Genomic DNA, 25,540 nt, shown 5'->3' with positions numbered 1-25,540 from the left:
CAGAGGTGGGGGGGGTGTCAAGTGAGGTGTGCACGTGCCTCTGTGACCCCGCTCCTGTTCATCTGCATACCGTGCGGCATTTTGAAACGCCCGATTGGTAGGGCAAAAGGATCATGCGTTACTTCGATCTCATAACTTTACATTTTCTGACGTCTGGTTTGCCTGGTCCCCTGTGTTTGGCTACTGTCAGCCCGTGGTATGGGCTCAGTGCTCGCACGTCCTAGTGGTAATGACACACACACACACACAGATATATATATATATATATATATATATATATATATATATATATATATATATATATATATATATATATATATATATATATATATATATGTATGTATATATTATCCCTGGGGATAGGGGAGAAAGAATACTTCCCACGTGTTCCCTGCGTGTCGTAGGAGGCTACTAAAAGGGGAGGGAGCGGGGGGCTGGAAATCCTCCCCTCTCATCATTTTTTTTTTTTTCATTTTCCAAAAGAAGGAACAGAGAAGGGGGCCAGGTGAGGATATTCGCTCAAAGGCCCAGTCCTCTGTTCTTAACGCTACCTCGCTAACGCGGGAAATGGCGAATAGTTTGAAAGAAATATATATATATATATGTATATATATATATATTTTTTTTTCATATATATATATATATATATATATATATATATATATATATATATATATATATATATATGTGTGTGTGTGTGTGTGTGTGTGTGTGTATGTATATTTTTTTTTTTTTTTTGCTTTGTCGCTGTCTCCCGAGTTTGCGAGGTAGTGCAAGGAACAGACGAAAGAAATGGCCCAACCCACCCCCATACACATGTATATACATACGTCCACACACGCAAATATACATACCTACACAGCTTTCCATGGTTTACCCCAGACGCTTCACATGCCCTGATTCAATCCACTGACAGCACGTCAACCCCGTTATACCACATCGATCCAATTCACTCTATTCCTTGCCCTCCTTTCACCCTCCTGCATGTTCAGGCCCCGATCACACAAAATCTTTTTCACTCCATCCTTCCACCTCCAATTTGGTCTCCCACTTCTCCTCGTTCCCTCCACCTCCGACACATATATCCTCTTGGTCAATCTTTCCTCACTCATTCTCTCCATGTGCCCAGACCATTTCAAAACACCCTCTTCTGCTCTCTCAACCACGCTCTTTTTATTTCCACACATCTCTCTTATCCTTACGTTACTTACTCGATCAAACCACCTCACACCACACATTTTCCTCAAACATCTCATTTCCAGCACATCCATCCTCCTGCGCACAACTCTATCCATAGCCCACGCCTCGCAACCATACAACATTGTTGGAACCACTATTCCTTCAAACATACCCATTTTTGCTTTCCGAGATAATGTTCACGACTTCCACACATTCTTCAAGGCTCCCAGGATTTTCGCCCCCTCCCCCACCCTATGATCCACTTCCGCTTCCATGGTTCCATCCGCTGCCAGATCCACTCCCAGATATCTAAAACACTTTACTTCCTCCAGTTTTTCTCCATTCAAACTTACCTCCCAATTGACTTGACCCTCAACCCTACTGTACCTAATAACCTTGCTCTTATTCACATTTACTCTTAACTTTCTTCTTTCACACACTTTACCAAACTCAGTCACCAGCTTCTGCAGTTTCTCACATGAATCAGCCACCAGCGCTGTATCATCAGCGAACAACAACTGACTCACTTCCCAAGCTCTCTCATCCCCAACAGACTTCATACTTGCCCCTCTTTCCAAAACTCTTGCATTTACCTCCCTAACAACCCCATCCATAAACAAATTAAACAACCATGGAGACATCAGACACCCCTGCCGCAAACCTACATTCACTGAGAACCAATCACTTTCCTCTCTTCCTACACGTACACATGCCATACATCCTCGATAAAAACTTTTCACTGCTTCTAACAACTTGCCTCCCACACCATATATTCTTAATACCTTCCACAGAGCATCTCTATCAACTCTATCATATGCCTTATCCAGATCCATAAATGCTACATACAAATCCATTTGCTTTTCTAAGTATTTCTCACATACATTCTTCAAAGCAAACACCTGATCCACACATCCTTTACCACTTCTGAAACCACACTGCTCTTCCCCAATCTGATGCTCTGTACATGCCTTCACCCTCTCAATCAATACCCTCCCATATAATTTACCAGGAATACTCAACAAACTTATACCTCTGTAATTTGAGCACTCTCTCTCATCCCCTTTGCCTTTGTACAGTGGCACTATGCACGCATTCCGCCAATCCTCAGGCACCTCACCATGAGTCATATATACATTAAATAACCTTACCAACCAGTCAGTAATACAGTCACCCCCTTTTTTAATAAATTCCACTGCAATACCATCCAAACCTGCTGCCTTGCCGGCTTTCATCTTCCGCAAAGCTTTTACTACCTCTTCTCTGTTTACCAAATCATTTCCCCTAACCCTCTCACTTTGCACACCACCTCGACCAAGACACCCTATATCTGCCACTCTATCATCAAACACATTCAACAAACCTTCAAAATACTCACTCCATCTCCTTCTCACATCCCCACTTCTTGTTATCACCTCCCCATTTGCGCCCTTCACTGAAGTTCCCATTTGCTCCCTTGTCTTACTCACTTTATTTACCTCCTTCCAGAACATCTTTTAATTCTCCCTAAAATTTAATGATACTCTCTCACCCCAACTCCCATTTGCCCTCTTTTTCACCTCTTGCACTTTTCTCTTGACCTCCTGTCTCTTTCTTTTATACATCTCCCACTCAATTGCATTTTTTCCCTGCAAAAATCGTCCAAATGCCTCTCTCTTCTCTTTCACTAATAATCTTACTTCTTCATCCCACCACTCACTACCCTTTCTAATCAACCCACCTCCCACCCTTCTCATGCCACAAGCATCTTTTGCGCAATCCATCACTGATTACCTAAATACATCCCATTCCTCCCCACTCCCCTTACTTCCATTGTTCTCACCTTTTTCCATTCTGTACTCAGTCTCTCCTGGTACTTCCTCACACGAGTCTCCTTCCCAAGCTCACTTACTCTCACCACCCACTTCACCCCAACATTCACTCTTCTTTTCTGAAAACCCATGCAAATCTTCACCTTAGCCTCCACAAGATAATGATCAGACATCCCTCTAGTTGCACCTCTCAGCACATTAACATCCAAAAGTCTCTCTTTCGCGCGCCTGTCAATTAACACGTAATCCAATAACGCTCTCTGGCCATCTCTCCTACTTACATACGTATACTTATGTATATCTCGCTTTTTAAACCAGGTATTCCCAATCACCAGTCCTTTTTCAGCACATTAATCTACAAGCTCTTCACCATTTCCATTTACAACACTGAACACCCCATGTATACCAATTATTCCCTCAACTGCCACATTACTCACCTTTGCATTCAAATCACCCATCACTATAACCCGGTCTCGTGCATCCAAACCACTAACACACTCATTCAGCTGCTCCCAAAACACTTGCCTCTCATGATCTTTCTTCTCATGCCCAGGTGCATATGCACCAATAATCACCCATCTGTCTCCATCAACTTTCAGTTTTACCCATATTAATCGAGAATTTACTTTCTTACATTCTATCACATACTCCCACAACTCCTGTTTCAGGAGTTGTGGGAGTATGTGATAGAATGTGATATATATATATATATATATATATATATATATATATATATATATATATATATATATATATATATATATCACATTCTATGTGATGTGAATGTGATATATATATATATATATATATATATATATATATATATATATATATATATATATATATATATTTTTTTTTTTTTTTTTTTTTCTTCCATACTATTAGCCATTTCCCGCATTAGCGAGGATGCGTTAAGAACAGAGGACTGAGCCTTTGAAGGAAATCCTCGCTTGGCCCCCTTCTCTGTTCCTTCTTTTGGAAAGTTAAAAACGAGAGGGGAGGATTTCCAGCCCCCGCTCCCTATATATATATATATATATATATATATATATATATATATATATATATATATATATGTGTGTGTGTGTGCGTGTGTGTGTGTATGTGTGTTTGTGTGCGTATGTATGTGTGTCCTCTGCTGCGCCCCATCACCTACACAACTTTCTCTTCATGAATTTGGCTTCGACGTCGGCTTCTCTTCTCTCCCATGTTCCATCAACTTTTTCATCAGATTTCTGTATTAGGAGTCGCTCAGGGAAGACAGGGGAAAAAAAGAAAATCTGTTGAAAAGGTCACTTTCATACCGATGACGTTACAGATTCTTTTGTTAACCGAGTCTGTTTCCCCGAGTGTCGTCTCCCGGTGTGATCAGCCAGTACGGTACTTGAAGGGTTCTCAGTCTTCACGAAGGTGTACGTGGGAGGTTTGGGTAGGACAGATAGCGTGGGGGGTGGGGGGCGTCTACTGCTACTATTACTTCTACTGCTACTGTTACTACTACCACCACTACTATTACTACTACTGCCACCGCCATTACTACTACTGCCACCGTCATTACTACTTCTACTATCACCACCACCACCACTGCATTTACTGCTACTACTACTAACACTACCACCATTATGGTTACTACTACTACTATTACGACAGCCACTATCAACATTATTGTTTCTACTACTACTACTACTACTAGTTCCATACCACTACTACATCCTCTGCCATTATTGACACTCCGTATACCATTCCCACAACTACAAATTACACAGTAGAGCGACTGCTGTGTGGTCTAGTTTCAGAGATGATAATCAAAATCTATGACCCTGCAGCAGACCTGTCCTCACCGCTGGCATCTTCGTCACCCCTAACCATATCATCAACCATCCTGGTTATTAGACTCTGTGTAAATACCAGAAAAAACTCTGAAAATTTAACGTTGCAAGAATGCGATCAGGAAGCCCTGGCCGCTGTGTCAACATGTTCACGTCAAGGTAGTTATTCACTGAATATGAATAAATGACACACGCAGCTCCATGAGGATTCTTTGATGACTATGAATCACATATCCTAAATTCTGTCTGTCGACTTGCATGTATCGGCTTTGTTTCTGTTGTCGGAAACGAAAGACATATATCTGTGTTTATGAAGACATGACTGCTTATTGCTCAGTCAGTGTCCGTTACAAGTTATCCTCTTCGACAGGGCGGAAGGGAATAGCCATTAATGTAATCAGGAAAGTGTTTGTTTATATGTATATATTGTTTTTTTTTTTCTTATATGTATGCCGTTTCTCGCGTTAACGAGGTACCGCCAGGAACAGACGAACAATGGCTTCATTCGCTCACATCCACTCTTTTAGTGTCATGTGTAATGTTCTTGAACCACAGCAACCCTATGCACTACCAGCCTCAAAAATCTTTCCTTGGTTTCCCCCTGTGGTTTCCCCTGGTTGCTTCATACGCCCTGGTCCAGCTCATGACCTGCACGTCACCCCTTGTATACCACAACCTTTACCTTCTTATCCACCCTATGACTCTCCTCCGCTTCCATGATTCCATTTGCTGCCATGTCCACTCTCAGGTATCTAAAGCACTGTACTTTCTTCCAAATTTTCTCCATTCAAACTCACATCCCCACTTACCTGTCCCTCTGCCCTGCTAAACCGAATAACCTTGCTTTTATTCACATTTACTCCCAACTTCCTCGTTTCACACACTCCTAAACTCCTAAACTCCTTCAACAACTTTTGCAGTTTCTTATTCGAATCTGGCACCAGTGGTGTGTCATCAGGAGATAACTGACGTACTTCTTAGACCCTTTCACCCATGTTGACTGCGAACTCACTCGCTCCTCTTCAAGACCCTTACATTTACTTTCCTCACCACCCTATCCAAAAACAAATAAAACTGCCATGATGACATCACGCACCCCTGCCGCAGACCAACCCTCGCCTGGAGCCAATCACTTTCCTCTCTCCGTACTCGTATACAGAATTACACTCCTGATAGAAACTTCTCACTGCTTCTAGCAACTTTCCTTCCACTCAGTATATTCGTAAAGCCTTCCGTAAGGCAACTCTGTTAACCTTATCATATAATTTCTCCAGATGCAGAAATACCACATACAGATCCTTCTGTTTCCCTTAAGTATTTGTCACACATTCTTCAAAACGAACACCTAATCCAATTTGTCACACCTGTAACCATGAGTCCCTTCCAGTCTCATGCTCTCTATTTGCCTTCATCCTCAAAATCACCACTATCTCGCACTACTTAATAGGCACACTCAGGAAACTTGTACCCCTGTTGTTTGAAGACTTGCCTTTGTCCCCCTTGCCTTTATGCACTGGCATTATACATGGATTCCGCCAGTCCTCAGTCACCTTACCTTGAGCCACTCATGCAGTGAAACTTCTAACCAACCAATCAACAACACATTCACCCCTTTCTGAAGAAATTCAAATGTAATACCTTCCACTCCAGTCGTCTTGCCACATTTCACCTTACTCGAGGCTTTCACCACTTGTTTTCTCGTCATCAGTGCACTCTTTATGACTCTCACTAAGCATGCCTCCCCGACCTAAATACCCTACATTTGCCACCCTGTCATCATACAGTTCAACAATACTCACTCCATTTCATCCTTCCCCATTCGCCTCTTTCACTGTTGTTCCCATTTGTTCTCTTGTTTTTTCACTGTTAACCTTCTTCCAAAAAATGTCATTCTCCCTGAAGTTTACTGGTAGTAGATCAATACAAATCTCATTCGCCCTCTTTTTCAACCTTGTACCTTCCTCTTGATCTGCCACTTTCTCTTGTACATCAACCCTTCATTCGCACTCCTTCACTGCATGTATCACCCATACATATCTCATCTCTTTCACTAGCAACTTCGTCTCTTCACTCCTCGCTACCCTTTCTCTCATGCCTACCTTCCGCTTCTCTCGCACATGCCCGCACTGCTTCCCCAAAATATCTCCCAATCCTCACCCATTACCCTTGTTTCGTTCACCCTCACCTTTTGCCATTCTGCACCCAGTCTCTCCTTGAATTTCTTCACACACGTCTCTTTTCCAAGCTCACTTGCTTTCACCATCCCGTTCTTACTCATATCGTTTCCTCTTTTACGGAAACCCCACAAATCTTCCTTCTTACCTTCACCAGGTAATGGTCAGACATCCCACCGGCTGCCCCTCTCAACACATTCACATCCACATATCTCTCTTTTACACACCTGTCAATTAGTATGTAATCCAACAGTACCCACTTACCACCTTTCCTACTCAGGGACGTATACATATGTTATGTCCCTCTTTTTATACCAGGTATTCCCAATCACCAGTCCTGTCTACATCGCACAGCTACATAAGTTTTTCACCATTGCCATTAACCTTGCTAAATACCCTGTGGCCCCCAGTTATACCTTCAGTTGCCACGTAGCTCACTCGCATTTAAATCACTCATCACTAATGCCCGATTTATTGTACATATAAATCAAAATGGCAGACATTCTCTCCCCTGCTCCCAAAAGACTTGCCTCTCATCCTCCTCCTCCTTATGGCCAGGTGCATAAGCTCTTACAGTTACTCATCTGTCGCAACTCTTGTTTCATTTTTACCATATCAGAACGGGGCTCACTTTCCCTACAATATTTCACATATTTCCACGACTCCTGCTTGATCAGTAGTGCTACCCCTTCTTTATCTCTTCCCCTCCCACCGACTTTGTCTTTACCCCTACGACATAACCAAATCATCCCTCACCCTTACCTATGATCATTGTTTCACTCATGGCCAGAACATCCAGGTTTCTTTCCTTAACATACTACCTTTTGCTCCTCATCTAGGTGTCAAAACACGCCCGCACGCACGCACGCGCACACACACACACACACACACACACACACACACACACACACACACACACACACACACACACGATTCTATCTGTATTAGTTCGTATGTGACGTGGATTAATTGTATATCTGCGTGTATTCACGTTTCATATTGTGCTCTAGCAATAATTTATCTCGATTTATGTAAGCGAACACACATTGAAGGACATCCTCCATCAAGTTGACTGACAACAAATCGCTCTGAATACATTATTCGGTTCGAATGTACTGACCACTTATGGGACATGTATACTGTACGGAAACAGCATTAACACCATAGAGAGGAAGAATAACTGGTTCAGGCAACACACCTTCACGGTAAAGGGATAAAAGAATGAGAAGGGTGTACGGGAGGCTATTGAATTTGATGGATCAGACTGCTAAGTGGAGCGGTAATGTGGATGGGCGCTTCGCAAACAAGAGAAAGCGAGGACGTTATACCGTTGAGACAGACGGGAGGATGGGGAGTGGGTATTGTAGAATGCATATTCACTGAGATGGTATAGAGTGAGACTTATCACGAACGAGATGCGTCTGTGAGGAACGAGCTTTGAGCGAATAATCGGTGTTAAGGAGTCATAAAGTGGCCCCTTTGGAGATTCGTTCTTACAGTGTCAGCTCTTACAGAAGTAATTGACTAGACTGGCTTCCTTCGGTAACAGAGATGGCTCTGCAGATGTTATTTTGGTGTTGTACAGATAAAACGAAGACATTGTTAATATAGATGATATAGAACGAGAAGTGTTCTCGAGGAGTGAGCAGTAAGGGTTTGTTTTTAGAACATGGTGCTGACGGAGATGTTCTCCTGACAGTGTCAGTACCTACATACACAAGTACCTATAATGGCTTCTTCAGGATGAAGTAATAGCTGTTATACAGATAAAAGGAAGACATTGTTAATATGGATACCAAATGACACTCATCAATATTGACACGTTTGTCGGAGCCTGCAGGGATGACCACTACCACTGCCGCGCTCACACAGCACACCTACACCTCCCCGGCCTGCTTCCCATCGTCTCCAGCTGCTTATTCCTTGTGTGGAGAAAAATCACTGGTGGACTGGATGGTGTTTATACCCTCTCACTGTAGCCAAGTATCGTTTTAATGGTCGTGGAAGTTGAGCTAAGAGACCGACCCCACATGTTGTACCTGACGCTCGCCCGCCTCAGCCCAGCATATCAGTCGTGTCTTGAAAGTCTACATTCCTGGGCACCTTCGATGTTTTACCTATGCTCAGACTTGCATGACGCTTTTCAGACATGTTGAATTTCAGATACAGACATCGACCAAGACTGAACAGTTTCGTATAATGCTCGGGTATTCACAACTGACTTAGAGAATGTTTACGAAGATGGCGGCGGATATGTTCGTTGGTTCTTTCCCTTCTGCGTGTGATGGATTGTTTTGGTTTTATTTTAATGACTGTTTTCTCTGATGATTTCATAAAATGAATACTTTTCTCATAGCCATTAAACGAAAATCCGTTACACTTGGCCATGTTAAAAGAGGCATGTCTGTACTGCTAAGAATGTACACCACACGACTGGGCACAGTGAGCGCTGCATTGACCGAGAGAGTTGATTGACGAGAAAGGCAAAAGAACAGCAAAGTTCATGAGAGGGTGCAAGTCTCTCCATACTCGCACTTCAAGTAACTTATTTCGCTTCAGTTACGGAACTAACAATCTTGCTTTAAGTCGCATTTTCCTTAAACTTTCTCCTTTCATAGACCAGCTTCTGAAGTTTTTCATCGAATTTGCCATCAGGCTACAGTCCTGTCCTTCTCTCCGCACCTCGTGATCACATTCATCGCCCGCACCACCCTACCCATACTCAGATTAAACAGCCAGGGTGACATCACACCCACATACCGCAGATCATCCGTCACCTAGATTAACTTGCCATTCTTACTCCTCGCACACGCGCCTTAATCTCTTAAGTAAACTTCATCCTTGCTTCTGGTAGTCTTCCTCCCACGCTACAAGATTCGTAGCACCCTCCTGAGATTATCATAATGATCCCTATCATGTGCTTCCTTCATATCAATAAATTCCACAGAAATCTTTCTTCTCCTGTAAGTGGTTGCCACACACATTCTTCAGAGCAAACACCTGATCCGCTCATCCTCTACCACTCGTGAAACCGTATTGTTCTTACCGAGTCTGATGCTCTGTAAATACCACAAGTACACTCGGCTGTCTTGTGCTTCTGTAAAATGAGCAGTCATTTTATGGTAAACATGAGATTGTCCAAGACAGTCGCATGTTTACCATACGGCGTCCTAGCTACGTCTCTTCGTTATATATCAACTGACTTATATTTCTCTCTTGTCTCTCCCCTGATGTGATTATTACACGAAAGTGCACTTGGGAACTTATCGTGTTTCGTTTTCCGCTAGGACTCTAAAGAATATATATATATATATATATATATATATATATATATATATATATATATATATATATATATATATATATATATATATATACTCACGTATAAACGTGTGCACAAACATTTATTACGAGAGTAGCACCTTGATATCATTACTTCAGGTGTGCAACACAAACACACGTTTGCACGAGTGAATAATCTTTATCCGCCCAGTCAGTGTGTCCCTGACGTTCCTCAGTGTAAGGATTCAGGTAATGTGGTCAGACGTTGAGTGACGCAAACGACTGCCCTCACGCTTTAAAGGTGTTGATGTGAGTTCCATGTTTTTCTGTTGCCTTCGAAGTTCGGCAGCAGGCCGAATGATGAATGCAAATTGAATAGGATGAACATTTCTGACAGGTTGTAGAAAACAGGTGATGGGAATCTCGTCTCAGCGATCGAAACTTTGTATACCTACTCTTTTTTTTTTCGCTAATTTAAGTGTCTCTTTTGTGGAATTCTGTCAACGTTAATCCCAGTGTAGTTCATCATATGCAAATACAGACCCGTGCTGAATTGCGTCGGCAGACTAAACCTGGCAATAAACTTATCCTCGGGAGTGGAAATTTAAAATGTTACATGCGTCATGATGTTATGAGATCGCTCACGAAGTCGAACACCAGTCATGCCCCCACCTGGCGCAGTCATACCACCCTGGCGCTGTCATCCCCCACCTGGCGCAGTCATACACCCCCCTGGCGCAGTCATGCCCCCACCTGGCGCAGTCATACACCCCCCTGGCGCAGTCATGCTCACGTCTGGCGCATACTGTGCTCAATGCCTGGCGCAGCAGCGTCCACGCCAGGCGTAGTCCTGCCCACACTTGGTGCCGTAATACCGCCGTAGTGATGCCCGTGTAAGCATAGATCACAAGCATTCATGTATATATATATATATATATATATATATATATATATATATATATATATATATATATATATATATATATATATAAAGGTATTACCTGAATCCGCTTGCTTGAAATTACAACGATAGTGAAGAGTCACCTTTGGCGAGGTTGTATCATTGCGAGTCAAGTCTCGTCCAGAAAAACTCTCACTTCAAAGCAGTCTACACTTCCCTAGTACTGGAGGTAAGGCAACAGCCGTGGGCTGCAGGAAGGAGCCTTTAGAGTCCTGGGTAACATCAGGACTCTTTTTTTCAAAGAAATGGTCATGTAGTAATGATATAGTTTTAGTTGCTCATAGAGAGTCGTCAAGAACGTATTAATACTATAGGAAGGGTCTGTATAAAGCCCCCCAAAAGGATCATCACACAAGAGAATCAAATCCAAGTTTTGTATCTCTTACAGTCATTGATTTACAGCCGCCAAAATACTACAGACAAGCACACGTGTTCACGTGAGAGAGAGAGAAAGAGAATGGTTTATCAATAGAATTTTCTATCTATTGTGAATATAGACGGTCAATGTAACAGTGATCGTAGAGTATATATAATTTATACGGTACGCAGCGTCACTAGAGCCAACTGTGACAACGTTTCGAAAGAAAAAGACAAGCGATATTGTCAATAGATCATGAATCGCTGGAAATCATAGTCCTCGCTCCTGATGGCGACTGAACACCGTGGTTCTTCTCTCTAATGACCAGTTCTTTTGGCCCTCCGAATCGACTGAATTGACAATTGAAGAATTTTTGCAACACGCCATATACTTTTTCCTTCCCTCCCCCACCAGCGGAGAATGGCGGTAGTTGTGGACAATGCAGCCACCCTCCGGCCCTGGCTATATGAAGCCAATAAATGTTTACGATCGTCGTCGTCCAATAGGTTAGCGGCGCGTCCGGTTCCCTTACCGCCGTCTTCGGTTTCAAACTTATACACCGAGGGGTTTTTGGTTTCGGACGAGTCTCAGGATATAAGTTTAAAACATAGGTGTTATCTTCCACGTGACAAGGATAAGGTCATCCGATAAGGAATCATGAGGAGAGGCCTTAAAACCACTCCACGTTTTCCGCCCAAGTCGTGGTCATACGCAACCCGTCGGAGGCTGGTCAGTCCGAGATAGGCGGAGTGTCAAGTAATGATCTCTCCGACCACGACCAAACTACCGACACCTCCCAACAACACCCCGACAATTTACCGACGCCTGCCGACAACTCCCGACAATTACAAAAATACCATCACCAACACCTTTTTAAGAGGCCGAGATACTGGTCGGAAAGCCTAGGAGCATTAGACTGGTACGTCTGCCACATAAGGTACAATTCTCCATACGTACAGAATACGTGTAGCCATTACTGTCGGACGCAGATAAAGAACGTACACCAGTTACTCTAATGATTTTTAGATAACAGATTGGCGCGAGATCTCCGTATTTCTTGAGGAATGTGGTCATACTATATATATATATATATATATATATATATATATATATATATATATATATATATATATATATATATATATATTTTATATATATATATATATATATATATATATATATATATATATATATATATATATATATATATATATATATATTCCTTTCAGTCCACAGGGAAAATGAAACACGATAAGTTCCCAAGTGCATTTTCGTGTAATGATCACATCATCGGGGGAGATACAAGAAAGAAATATAAGTCACCTGATACACAACGTTGCTAGGACGCCATTTGGTAAACACGTGATATTATTGGAGGCGATTTAAACAAAGACGAATTGTATGAGTTGGGAATGATAAGAGGGCTGTTCCTTGTCATGTCAGGGATGTTGAGTAGTCAAAAGAGCAGTTAATATCAGCAGAATGATTTGTTAAATGGTTTATGAATGCGGTAAAATAACCAAGGGAAGCAAGTGAGGAACCCATCACCCTGCCTGGTCAAGAAATGTACCTTTCAGGTCAGGTCACAGCGGGTGGTGTGACCTAACGGTAGGAGGTTACATGTAGCCAGAAGTAGACGTTACATAAAGGTAGATGCAGTGGATACTCAAGTATATATATATATATATATATATATATATATATATATATATATATATATATATATATACAGTACGTCATTCTTACTAGCCAGTTGACGAGGGTTCGTGAGAGGCCCGTAACCATGTGTATGTTACTGAACATAAATGGAATTTCTCTCTAGATTTTTTTTGAGAGGAAGATACTTTATGACGTGTTAGCTAGTAATATCAAACGGTACAGGTACGGTACATGATGTTCTTTGTTTGTGGCCTGTTGACAGTGATGAACATTTGTTTCTTACAAATTTGAATTCTTTGACTCGATAAGATTCACTCACGAAATTGAGACAGAATTGCATTGGCATTCTTAGACTGTATTATTCATGGGGATGAAAATAATGTAAGATTTAGCAGATATCGTAAACCCACATATGTGTCTTCATATATTGACAAGTGAACTCTACTCGTCTCAATAAAGTGAAACGTTCTGTGTTATCAATGTTTCTCACAGTATTTCGCGGGTAGCCCAGAATTCATCGATGATGAACTCTGAAATGCGTGTGACACTGGTTATATATTACAGTGTACTACAACATTTCCCTGATATAGCTTGTAATCTTGGTAGAAAGTCTCTTTACAATCTTCTACATAAAGAACAATTTGTGAACAAAAACTTGCATTAGTATTAGCGTGTTGTGAGAACTTGCTTAATGTTCCTGTTATGTTACAAACTTTTAATATAATGTTTTTCAGTAATGATAATACGATCATGGAATGTCTTATGAGAAATTCTGTCACTTCTAGGAAGGGTTGTGATCAGTTTTACAATAGTCGGAATGGTAAGGTACTTGATATCAAGGGGTAAACAACATGAAGACAGTGTCAGGTTTGGTCAAGAATCTGATGCAGTATTTGTCCACTTCAGAGACATTGGTCATCAAATTGATCAGAGCAATGTTGACGTTATTATATGCAGTAACTCAGTGATGGATAGAAATATTGTTTAATCGTTTATCAAATATATTAGAGATACTAATATGAATAAAAAGGTTGGTTTATACAGATCAGATAATCTTGTAAGTAAAAAGATTGTAGATATGTTTCTCAGAGCTTAGATTAACCCGAGTTCACAACTCGAGAGAGGAGAGGTCGTCGAGGGTGACCTGTGACTTCATGCCTTCATCTGTATCTTAATTCGTTTGCCGGACCCGCCGCCTTGTTGCGGCTGGTATAATATATTCTGGTTCTCTTTTATTTGTACTCGGTCTTAACGATGTAATTGTACGAAAGCGCTTGATACTTCGTATTTTCTGTTTCCTTGTGTTTTTACACACACACACACACACACACACAATGCTCTTCTGACAAACTTCATGAAACACTAGAAAACGCTTTCTCAAATATCAACCTCAAGCTAACCACACCTTAAACAGGAATGTCATGAAAGAACTCCTAACACATCCATCACACCCACTGGAAAAACGAAGTGCATTTAAAGCCTTTACGAATTATCCTGCAGCAAGCTCTGAAAATATGATAAGATTTCACATAAAATACTTGGCTCAGTTGCAGTCCAAGCATTAGCAGATGTCTTCAACCTCTTCTGGCTACACAACAAAATCCCTAACGTCTAGACACGTCTTCATAATGTTAATTCTAAAACCCTCCAAACCACTCAACTTCCCCTTATCTAACCGCTATAAATCATTTCTTTCTGTAGTGCCCGAACTCTTTGGAAAATTGATCCACAAAAGAATCGGTCAAAATATCCCACCCTCATCTACACAACGCTACATTAGACCCAGTCACGCCACTTCCACGCCACATATACCTCGCATAATATATCCTAGATAGCTTCAACCATCCACAATCCCCATCCCGTGCAGTGTTTGTGGCAATTGACAACAACAAAGCATTGACATTCACCCCGACACCTCTCCACACAAAAGATACGACAATGACAAAAAAGAGGTTGGCCAACTTCATAGCCGGCCGCCAGGTCAAAGTGGCTTATAGAGGCTTCGCCTCGGAAACCCTTTAGCTCTACAATGGAGTTCCCCAAGAGGCAGTCCCTTCTCCAACGCTTTTCATTTTTTTGTTTCATTACCTGCTATTACTATCTCCTGCAGACCACAGTCTGACTTTCCTCTCACGTACAGACCATACAATCTCATCAGAACACACTGACACCACAGAAGCTATAACAGACATGTAGCACTACATTGCACACCTTGGACAGTGGCTAACACAGAGCAGAATGTCTGCTGTCTCCAAAGAAGCCTTCAGTAACCTTTTTGACGTCATACAGATACTAATCCAGCCTGCATCCTCCCATCACTTTCAGAGGCCAGTCATTCTCACTAGACAAAACTACACTTACTTTGGGCGTCGCACACAACATACACACTAGACAGTCATTCCCCAAGCCACAAGGATCAACATGAAAAGCAACAAACGACATGCACCCAGAACAACTACTAGTACCAGATTTAGAAAAGAAAAGAATCCCATGGTATCCTTTACAAATAATTCATCCGCTCCACCTTAAACTACGCCTTACTTGTATGATCATCAACCCTGTCAACAGCAGATGAAGAAAAGAACAATACTTAAGTGAAAGGAGGTAGAATGGCTCTGAAATTTCGTAGGGGTTAGTGGGAGGTCGAGAGCTAAGGAGGAGGTAGCACTTCTGTTGACGCAGTGAGCCCCAGACTGATGAAAGGTAGAAAGGAAAGTGGATTACGAGAGGTGGATGACTATTGGTGCAGATGCACCTGGAAACAGGAGGAGCGAGAAGAAAGAGGCGAGTGTTTTAGGACGAGCCAAGTGATTGCATCAGCAGTTATAATGCAAGGGATCGGGTACTGGTGCTGGGTGAATTGAATGTAAGGGTGGGTAATGTGGGAGTTGAAGGATTTGTTCGAGGTCATGATGTGAATAAAAATTATGAACAGCTGTGGAGTTGTGTGCTGAAAAAAGGCTAGTGGTTTGGTTTAGAAAAAAAAGAAAAAGGAAGCATACATAAGTATACATGGATGAGTAAAGGGTATTATTGAATCATGCGCGAGTTTTTTGGCGTTTATGTGCAGAATGGTGCATTTTGTGTGATGTCTTATCGTTAGTTGAAAGTGGCGAGGGTGAATCTGTGTAGAAACATTATGAAAACAGGAAATGATTCACATGGGAAGAGAGTGGTGAGAATGAGTGAGCTTAGAAAAGAGATTTGTGCTGATAAATACGACGAGAAATTTAGTGAAGAATGGCAAAAGATGGAAGTAAAGGAAGCTTAGGGAGTGGGTGAGGAATTGGAGGTATTTAGGGAAGTATGGCTTACACGTGCGAGAGAAGTGTTCAGGTTGCGGAAGGTGGGAGGTGGGCATGTAAGAAAGGTTAGTGTGTGGTGGGAAGACTAGGTTGAATTGCTAGTGAAGGAGGAAAGAGAAATCTATGACATTACCTGCAGGAAAGGAGCGAGTATAATTGGGAGATGTACAAGAGAGAGCGGCAGGAGGTCGAGAGGAGGGCACGGGGCTCAAAAAAAAAAAAAAAAAAAATTCAAATGAGAGTTGGGGTGAGCGAGTATCAGCATGGTTCGGGCAGGAAAAGAAAACATTTTGAAAGGAGATGAATAATGTGATAAAAACAAGAGAACAAATTTGAGCACCGGTGAAGAGAAAAGATCAGAAAGTGATGACGATTTAAGGTGAAGAAGAGATGAATTGAGTACTTTGAAGGATTGATAAATTTGTTTGGTGTTAGAGTGACAGGCGTGGGATATGTGGGTCGGGAAGGTATGCGAAGTGAGAGCCTTAGCCTTTATATTGGTGCAATGATAGGAGGTGGTGAAGGTTTTGCGTAAGATAAGTGTGGCAAGGCGTCCGGAGTGGATGATATTGCAGTTGAATTTCTGAAAAATAAAAGGAACTTTGTCGTTGATTGGCTAGTTCAGTTTTTCATCGTAAGTATGGCTAATGACAAGGTACCTGAGGATTGGCAGAAGACATGTATAGTGTCACTGTGTAAATGCAAGAGGGATAAAAGTGAATGTTTAAATTGCAGAGGTGAAAGTTTCTTGAGTGTATCTGGTAAGTTGTATGGGACAACAATGACAGAGGGTGGCAGCATGCCCAGAACTTCAGACTGAGAAGGAGCGATGTGGGTTCACAAGTGGTAGAGGATATGTGAGCTACGTGTTTGCTTTGAAGAATATATGTATAAGGAAAACATAGAGAAATAAGAGAATTTGTCTATGGCGTTAATGGATTTGGAGGAAGCGTAGGATAGGGTTGAAAGATGTTCTATGGAGGGAGTTTCGAGTATATGGTGTAGGAGTCAAGCCGCTAGAAGCTGTGCAGTTTTATCAAGAGATCAAGGTGTGTGTACGAGCAGTGAGAGGACGATATGTGGCCCCAGATAGATATCTAAATAGATATCGCTTGCTGTGCTTTCATCATACACGTTGATAATATCAAGTAAATCAAGCAGATTTGTCAGACATGAACGATTTCGTGAAAAACCATTTTCAGAATTGTTTATAAAGTGGAGATCCTCTACTTGCAATTTTTTCTCGAACGATAGTTTTCATAAATTTACAGAATAACGTTGGCGACAGTTTCTCTGTATGTAGTCGCATCCTTAGTGTTTTCAATGTTGGTGTTACATTAACTACCTTCCAGTCCCCAGGAAGGTTCCCCATAGCAAGTGACTCACTGGAGAGAGTTGCTAAAGGTCTTAACTGTCTCATTTCTTCACTTCTTTTAGAATCCTGGGATAAGATCTCTACTGGCCTGCCGTTATACTTGGTGTTGACAGTATGTCTTCAACTTCTGTGTTATGTTGTAGAATGTCTTTTCTCTCCTGGTAATGTAACAGGAATTGGGGTACGAGGTTGTGTCATCAGTAGGCAGTAGAAAACATTTATAATTTTTGCTATGGCTTCCTTCTCTCGAGCCAAGTCACCGTTTTTCATTACTAATAGACCAGCTGTGTGGGTTCTCTTACTTCTGATACGAATTACATAATTATAAAATTTCTTTAATATACGCTTTATATTGACATACTTTGACGAATTTGTCTCACTTTCTCTTCTGAAAACTACATTATGTACTTAATCGTGATGGTTATTGTTCTCTGACCTTCTTGAGCTGCTTTCGTGGAAAGTCAACAGTTCGTTATCTCATCGATTCATCACTCTGGTTTAGTTTTGGAAATGTGGCCGTTTCCTTACATCACTAACGCACAAATTCCCTCCAATACTTTGAATATTCTGCTGATGCTTTATACATCGTTTTCTTTGACGATATCGTGCCAGATTTGCTTCTCGAGAGCTTTGCGGAGATCAGTAACTTTTGCATGACTAAAATCTGGTAACCGGTATGTTGATCAACAGTACAAAAGGTGCTAAAATTTAACTGGGAAGTGATTCGCCGGTGATCATCTGTGCTAAATTATTCTCCTACTCACCATTGTCGACAAGTGGCTCATTTATAGCCACAACTAAGGCTAATACGTTCTCGTCCCGGCTGATTTCTTTTCGAATTGTATTAGGGCGCTTATTACGCCAAAATATAGGTAGAGCATCCAGAACTACTGGTAAAGGGAGTCTCCCCGCTTAGATACCGGTGTTTTAGATTCTCCCCACGATAATCGTGACCTTCTCCTCCTTGCATATCAATTTGTAAAAGCTTGAACAGGAGGAACCAAGCAAGGAGTGCTCATGCTCTTCGAACGCTCAAGCTGGGTGTCTGAATGTGCGTGGATATAAACAGGATGAAGAAACGTAAGAGACAGGTGGTATGTTTTGGGAGAGAAACCAGGGTGTTGTGGCTCTGAGTGAAACCAAGCTCAAAGGTGAGGGGTGAAGAATAGGTTAAGAGTCCGAGGGGTATAGTCTGGTGGTAGTGTGAGGGCGGCAGCAAAGGAGAGGGATGAGTTTGGTTATGTGTTGCAGAGTGTAAGGAAGTAATTTCCAGACTATTGTGGGTGAGAAGGAGTGATTTATGTGAGGTGGGTAACTGTTATTGCTTATAAGCCTGGTGAGGAGAGGAGTGAGGAAGAGAAGAGTCCTATAGGAGTCGAGTGAATGCGTCAGCAACTGTGGGGAAATTTGATGAAAGAGTGAGTGATGTAGGAGTGGAGGGTATAATGAGATGGGTTTCTCGAGTTGTGTACTGAAAAAGGACCATTGAATGTAGATCCTTTTTATTTTCTTTCACCTGAGATGGCACACGTAACTGAGGTCTTTATCAAGGCCATCTCAATATATATATATATATATATATATATATATATATATATATATATATATATATATATATATATATATATATATAACTCCCCCCCCCCCGTTTTCGATTTTCCAAAAGAGAAAACAGAGAAGGAGGCCAAGTGAGGATATTCCGTTTAAGGCTCAGTCCTCTGTTCTCATATATACATATTTTCTAGTCTGGGCCAAGTACCCATTTTATCAACCAACCCCAAAGGGTGGCTGAAGAGCTGGGCTGACTGTGGATCGAATGCCACGCAAACACGATTCGAACCCATTTGCTCGACCCTTGGCGGCCCGTGAATGCGTTATTGTCAGCAACGCTAACCGCTGCAGGTTCATAAATACGTGGGTGAGTATGGATGGGTGTGAACGGGCATTATTCGAGTACGTGCTAATTGATAAGCGAGCATAGCAGACACTTGGAAGTGCTGAGGGGGGCAGCTGGCGGGATTTGTGATCTCTTGGCGGAGTCGAGTGTGAAAGCCTACCGTGGCTGTTAAAAAAGTGGAAATTACATGAGTGCGAAGTGGGCAGTGAAAGGAATTGAAATTGGAAAAGAGGCTTCTGTGTGGACATACCATGAGAAATTGGGTTTAGATTGGCGGAAGATGAGAGTAAACGAAAGTAGGGGAGTGGATATTGAATGGAAGGGACTTAGGGAAATATAACTTACATGTCCGGGCGAAGTGTTTGCCTTGTGGGATGTAGAATATGGACGCTTGAGAAAGAGTAGTGAGCGATGGAATGAGGAAGTTGAGTTGCTAGTGAAGGAGAAAAGAGAGGTTTATGGGCAATACATGCAGGGACAGAGTGCAAGTGATTGGGAAATGTACAAGAGAAACTTAAAGAAGGTCAAGATGAAGAGGAGCGGAAAAAGGAGGCAAATCAGAGATGGAGTGAGAGAGTTTTGGCATACTTCAGGGAGAAAAAGAGACTAAGTAAGGAGTACCAGTGAGGGGAGGACAATATGTGGTTACAGACAGTGAAAGAGGAGATGGAGTAAGTGTCATAAAAAACCTGAATATGTTAAATTTCGATGTGTTATACGTGGGCTGTTAAAGACGTGGAGGTATGCAGAACGAGTCATGGCGACTGGTTTAGGGAGAAGAGAGGAGATGGTGAAAATCTTGTGCAAGTGAGATAAGTCATCGGTTAGAGTGGATGGGGTTGCGGTTAAATTTCTCGAGAAACTGGGCGGGGTAGTGGGTTGGGGGAGCAGTGTTATTGACTGGTTAGTTAGGATTTCCATTATACATATAGCTTAAGGAAAATCCTAAGGACCGGCAGAATGCCTGTACAGTGCCATTATATAAAGGCAAAGCGGACAAAAGTGATGACCGAACTACAGAGATTTAAGGTGTGTAGAGTTTACCTGGTCTGCTGTGTGGAAGTAATGAATGTGATGGTGGTAACATGTACACCTTGTAGATGATCCATATTTAGTAATTATTACACTGTGAACGAACAATGTGGTTTTAGAAGTGGTGGAAGGTATGCGGGCCAGGTGTTTGCTTCGAAGAATTTGTGTGAAAAGTACTTTGAGAAGGAGAAGGGATTTATATAAGGCAGTTATACGTCTGGCGAAAGCGTATAAGTGTTGATAGAGATGCCATGGGGAAGATACATCTAATACACGGTGTGGGAGGAGAGCTACTAGAAGTAGTCAGGAGTTTTATCGAGAATGAGTTGTGTGTGCGTGTAGGAAGGGAGGAGGAGGAGTTGTTCTAGGTGAAAGTGGGCCTGAGTCGAGGATATGGTGATGTTACCATGGCTGTCGAATCTGTTTATGGATTGGGTGGTGAGGGAAGTGAATGTTATGCTTTTGGGGAGAGGGACGGTTTTACAGTATGGTGGGGTTGTGATGGCATGGAATTGAATGGTGAATCTGTTGCTGAAGACACGGCCCTAGTGGTAGACTTGGATGGGAAACTGATGAAGCTGGATGAGTCTAGGATAATGAATGAGAAGAGGAGGCCGAGAGATAGTGTGAAGAAAAGTAATATTGTCAGGTTTGCTGGTGAGGAAAGACGAGTTGGTTTGAGTCTGAGTATGAATGGAGGACAGAGAGTTTTAGATGCCAGAGAGCGGACATGGCAGCAGGCGGACCTATGTGGACTGAAGTGCTCCATAGGGCGGGTGATGGGCTGAAGGCCCTTGTTGCATTGAGTTTGTGGAACGAGAAGTCACTGTTTAAAAAGGCAAAGATGGGTATGTTTGATGGTACATTACCACAGACGGTACGATATCAATGCCGAGTTGTGGCCTCTAATTGCAAAATGATGGAAGAGGATGGATGCGTCGGAAATGAAATGCTAGAGGACAGTATGTGGTGTGAGGTGAGTTGACCGTGCAAAGTGTAAGGGGGAGATGTGGTAGTGAGCATAGTATAGCTGAGAAAGCTGAGCAGGGTGTGCTACAATGGTTTGGACAGGTGGAGAGGAAGGATGAACAGAGACTGATTAAGAGGTATGCATGTGTCAGAAGTGGAGGGAGCAAGGGTGAGAGGGAGACGGAGAAGATGGAAGGATGGATTGGAAAAGGTTTCAAGTTAGTGAGACCTTGACATGCCTGAGGGCGAGAAGCATGCATGGGATAGAGCGAATTAGAGCAACGTGGTATATAGGGGGCGTTTTGCTATATGTGGGCTGAACTAGGGGCATATAATGTGATCAGGGAAAAGTTTATAGGGCTTGGCTATGACCTGGAGGTTCTAGTGGTGATGCTTTAAACAGAAGTGGGTGGATGTGAAAAATTCATGCCGTTATTCGTCTATTCCCGACACTATCTGTGTGTGCGTGTGTTCGTTTGTGTGTGTGTGTGTGTGTGTGTGTGTGTGTGTGTGTATGTTCATAAAAGTGATGAACTACCTATTTGTACCTGTGGGTAATGGGTAAATACTGGCACTGACTTGCCTATCAAGCACTTGCATTATGTGTGTTGCATTTATAGATCTTAAGTTTAAGGAAAATAAACATAAAGTATTTATACATTTGCTTCATGTACTAGTGTTTTTTTTCTCGTGCACGATGAAATTACACATCACTTGTATGTATGCACTTTATTCATAATTTGTATTTTACTCTCAACTCGTGTGTCTCCAGATGTTCGCTTCGAGCTGCAACAAAGTAATTATGAAATGTGTTTTTTTAAACTGAGAAGGATAACCGGAGCTTAAAGTATTTTGATATACTTTTTTTTTCCACAAAAAACGGCTGAATTGTTTTCGAAGCGAATCAGATATCCTTTCCTCTTTATGTATAACTCAGAGAGGCTTCAAATGGATCGCTCTTCGTGCACTTAGCGCTGGCTTGTGGGAATCCTTCTGTACTGAAGAGTGTACACGTTCGGTGAAGTTACTCTCACCCTTAAGTACGTATGCCTGTGTTTTATAATGGTCTGTGTTTACTTCCAAAATAAGTCGTTTTCTAAGTGCTGTGTATTGCAACTCATCATATGAAAAGTTGACCCAAAAGTGCTAGATATTCTATGCCTGAGGTTCTTCTATAACCCCTTGGTTCCTTTGGTGCTAGGTTAAGGTCTGGCGAATCTGTGGTCCTGGGAGGCAGCAGGATAGCCCCTGTAGAACTCTTCGAGATCACAGTTCCTCCTTATATCTGCACTGTGTTGGCTCCATCACAGCCGCAACACGCCTATATGCACACTGACCATCGCTAGACTTCACGTATTTGCTTTTTTTTTGTCCGTCTAGGGACCTGTTGGTATATGAAATGAATTACTTATTCAGAACTCTGGTCGTGATGATGGCCTTGAAAAGGTCTGTGTGGAATTCAAGTCAAAAGGTAAGAAGACGAGGCCATAGATGTACATGATACACGAGCATCTGATCCTGTGCTGCGCATTGCAGCTCAGGGACACAGCTGCCCACTCCCCAACTCCCGCTTATTTGGTTGAAACGTTTGTACGGGGTCCAGGTGCAATGTAGTGTTTTCCGGAACGGATTGCGTTTTTCAGTATTTTCAAGGGATTTCCGCATGACCTTGGGCTTCCATGGAATGGAGTGCTCCTGCTCCGTCAGGTGTCTGGGTGAAGGTGGGGGAGTCATATGTGGTAGGGATGGCACCACAGGGATAGGAAGTGGCCCTAAAACTTTCCCTTGACGTTAGCATTTTATCCTCGACCATAAAAAGGTTCCATTATCTTTATGAATATGAAGAATTGTTGACAAAGAAACCATTCTAGATAATAACTCCTCCCTGTCATAACTTCTCTCTACCCACCCGGGGGAGGGGGGGAGGCGACACTCCCCCTTTATCTCCCCCCTGTTAGAATGTCCGCCCCGCCTCCCGCCCCTCTTCCATATCGTTGACCCAGCTCAAAGCACCGCGGCTCCGCCATCTCACACATATTTCTCTGAACAAAAAACGCACATTTGTCCCCACAACAGCCGGCCCACCCCTCCGCTGCTCTAATACCCTTCCTGTATTTTTCAGTAACACACATAAAAGCATTCGTTTCCCGCGCCTATTAACCGGTGGGCCAACAAGTTGTGACGACCTGTAATACACTGGATACGGCGGCCAGGGTTCGTAAAGTTGGAGAATGGCCGCTGTCCCCGGGTTAGTACTGCCGCCCGCCCACACCACCACCACCCGCTCATACTGCCACCCGCCCATACACTTCCGCCAGCCCACACCAACTACCGCCCGCCCATCCACAGTGCCGCCGCTCACAGTCACCGCCCGCACCAACACAACCCATTCACATAACCTCCAACCCACACTTCACCGCCCACCCTTACTAACGCTCGCCACACCAACTGCCCACACACCACGCCCATCCATACCACCGCCCACACCACATAACCACCAACCATGCTACCACTTATCCAAACTACCATCCGCTCAAATCCCAATCCGCACACACGATCACCTACACACATTACTACCCGCCTACAGCCCTTCCAGCTCACACCCTATCTCGCTTAAACCCCCCCACCCACACCACCGTCTGTGCACATCACTGTCGACCCTAAACCACCACCCACCCTATACCATCAACGTCCCCACACCATCGCCCTCCCATACACCAGTGCTTGCCTACACCACCAACCACCCTCACATACGCACCATTGCCCGTCCGCACTACCACCCGCCCACATCACCGCCCTAACCACACTACCATCCACCCACACTACCGGCAGTCTTCACCACTGCTCACATACACCAAGACCCCCCACTCCACTACCCATCCAAACTACCACCCACCCACTCCACCACCTGCCCATACCACCACCGTATCCTACTTTTTTCCTCACCGCCGACCCATCATCTCCACGTACACCCTGCCTTCTCCACCCATCACCCTCCCTTCACTCTACATCCTGCCTTCTCCATTCTATACGCCTTGCCTTCGCTACCAAGCATCCTGCTCTCTCCATCCTGCACTCGTTCTTCTCGATTCTTCACCCTGCCTTCTCCACACCTACACCTCGTCTCCACCCTACACCTCGTCTCCACCCTGCACCTCAGCTCCACCCTTCACAGCTTCACCCTAAACCACGCCTCACCTTACCTCGCACTCCGCCTCACCCTACGCCTCAACCTGTCCTTTCTGTACACCTCACATAACACCCTGCACTCTGACCCCACCTCCCTCCTCCCCTCCCAAAACAGCAGTGCCGACTTAACACTAGGTTGAATGAAGCAACACAAGTGTGTACTTATTCCTACCGTCTCAGGTAAAGTATGGTTTGCTCCCCTCGCAACTACAGTTGTTGTTACAGCGTTAGCTTTACATGATTGCAAAGGTGATGAAACTTGGGGTATCCGACTACGTGTTTTATATATTTTTTTGTGTGTGCCCTAATCGAGGCTCTCTCTCTCTCTCTCTCTCTCTCTCTCTCTCTCTCTCTCTATATATATATATATATATATATATATATATATATATATATATATATATATCTATCCATAGCCAGGTACCCACTTTATCTACCAACCCCTCGGGGATGATGAACCTAAGCAGCAAGTTTACCATTTCTTCCTAACTAACTTTGGTAATGGTACCGCCTACTCTCTTCC

At 42.9% G+C, this 25,540-nt stretch overlaps 1 protein-coding gene across 7 annotated transcripts in view; it reads left to right on the top strand.

Annotated features, from left to right (window-relative positions):
- The window catches only part of LOC139761955 (uncharacterized), a 622,461-nt gene that overhangs the window by 49,838 nt on the left and 547,083 nt on the right, over positions 1–25,540 (top strand). The gene's annotated exons all lie outside the window — the stretch shown is intronic.

Source organism: Panulirus ornatus, chromosome 3 (genome assembly GCF_036320965.1).
Source record: "Panulirus ornatus isolate Po-2019 chromosome 3, ASM3632096v1, whole genome shotgun sequence".
NCBI lineage: Eukaryota > Metazoa > Arthropoda > Malacostraca > Decapoda > Palinuridae > Panulirus > Panulirus ornatus.
This window is presented reverse-complemented; position numbering and strand designations above follow the sequence as displayed.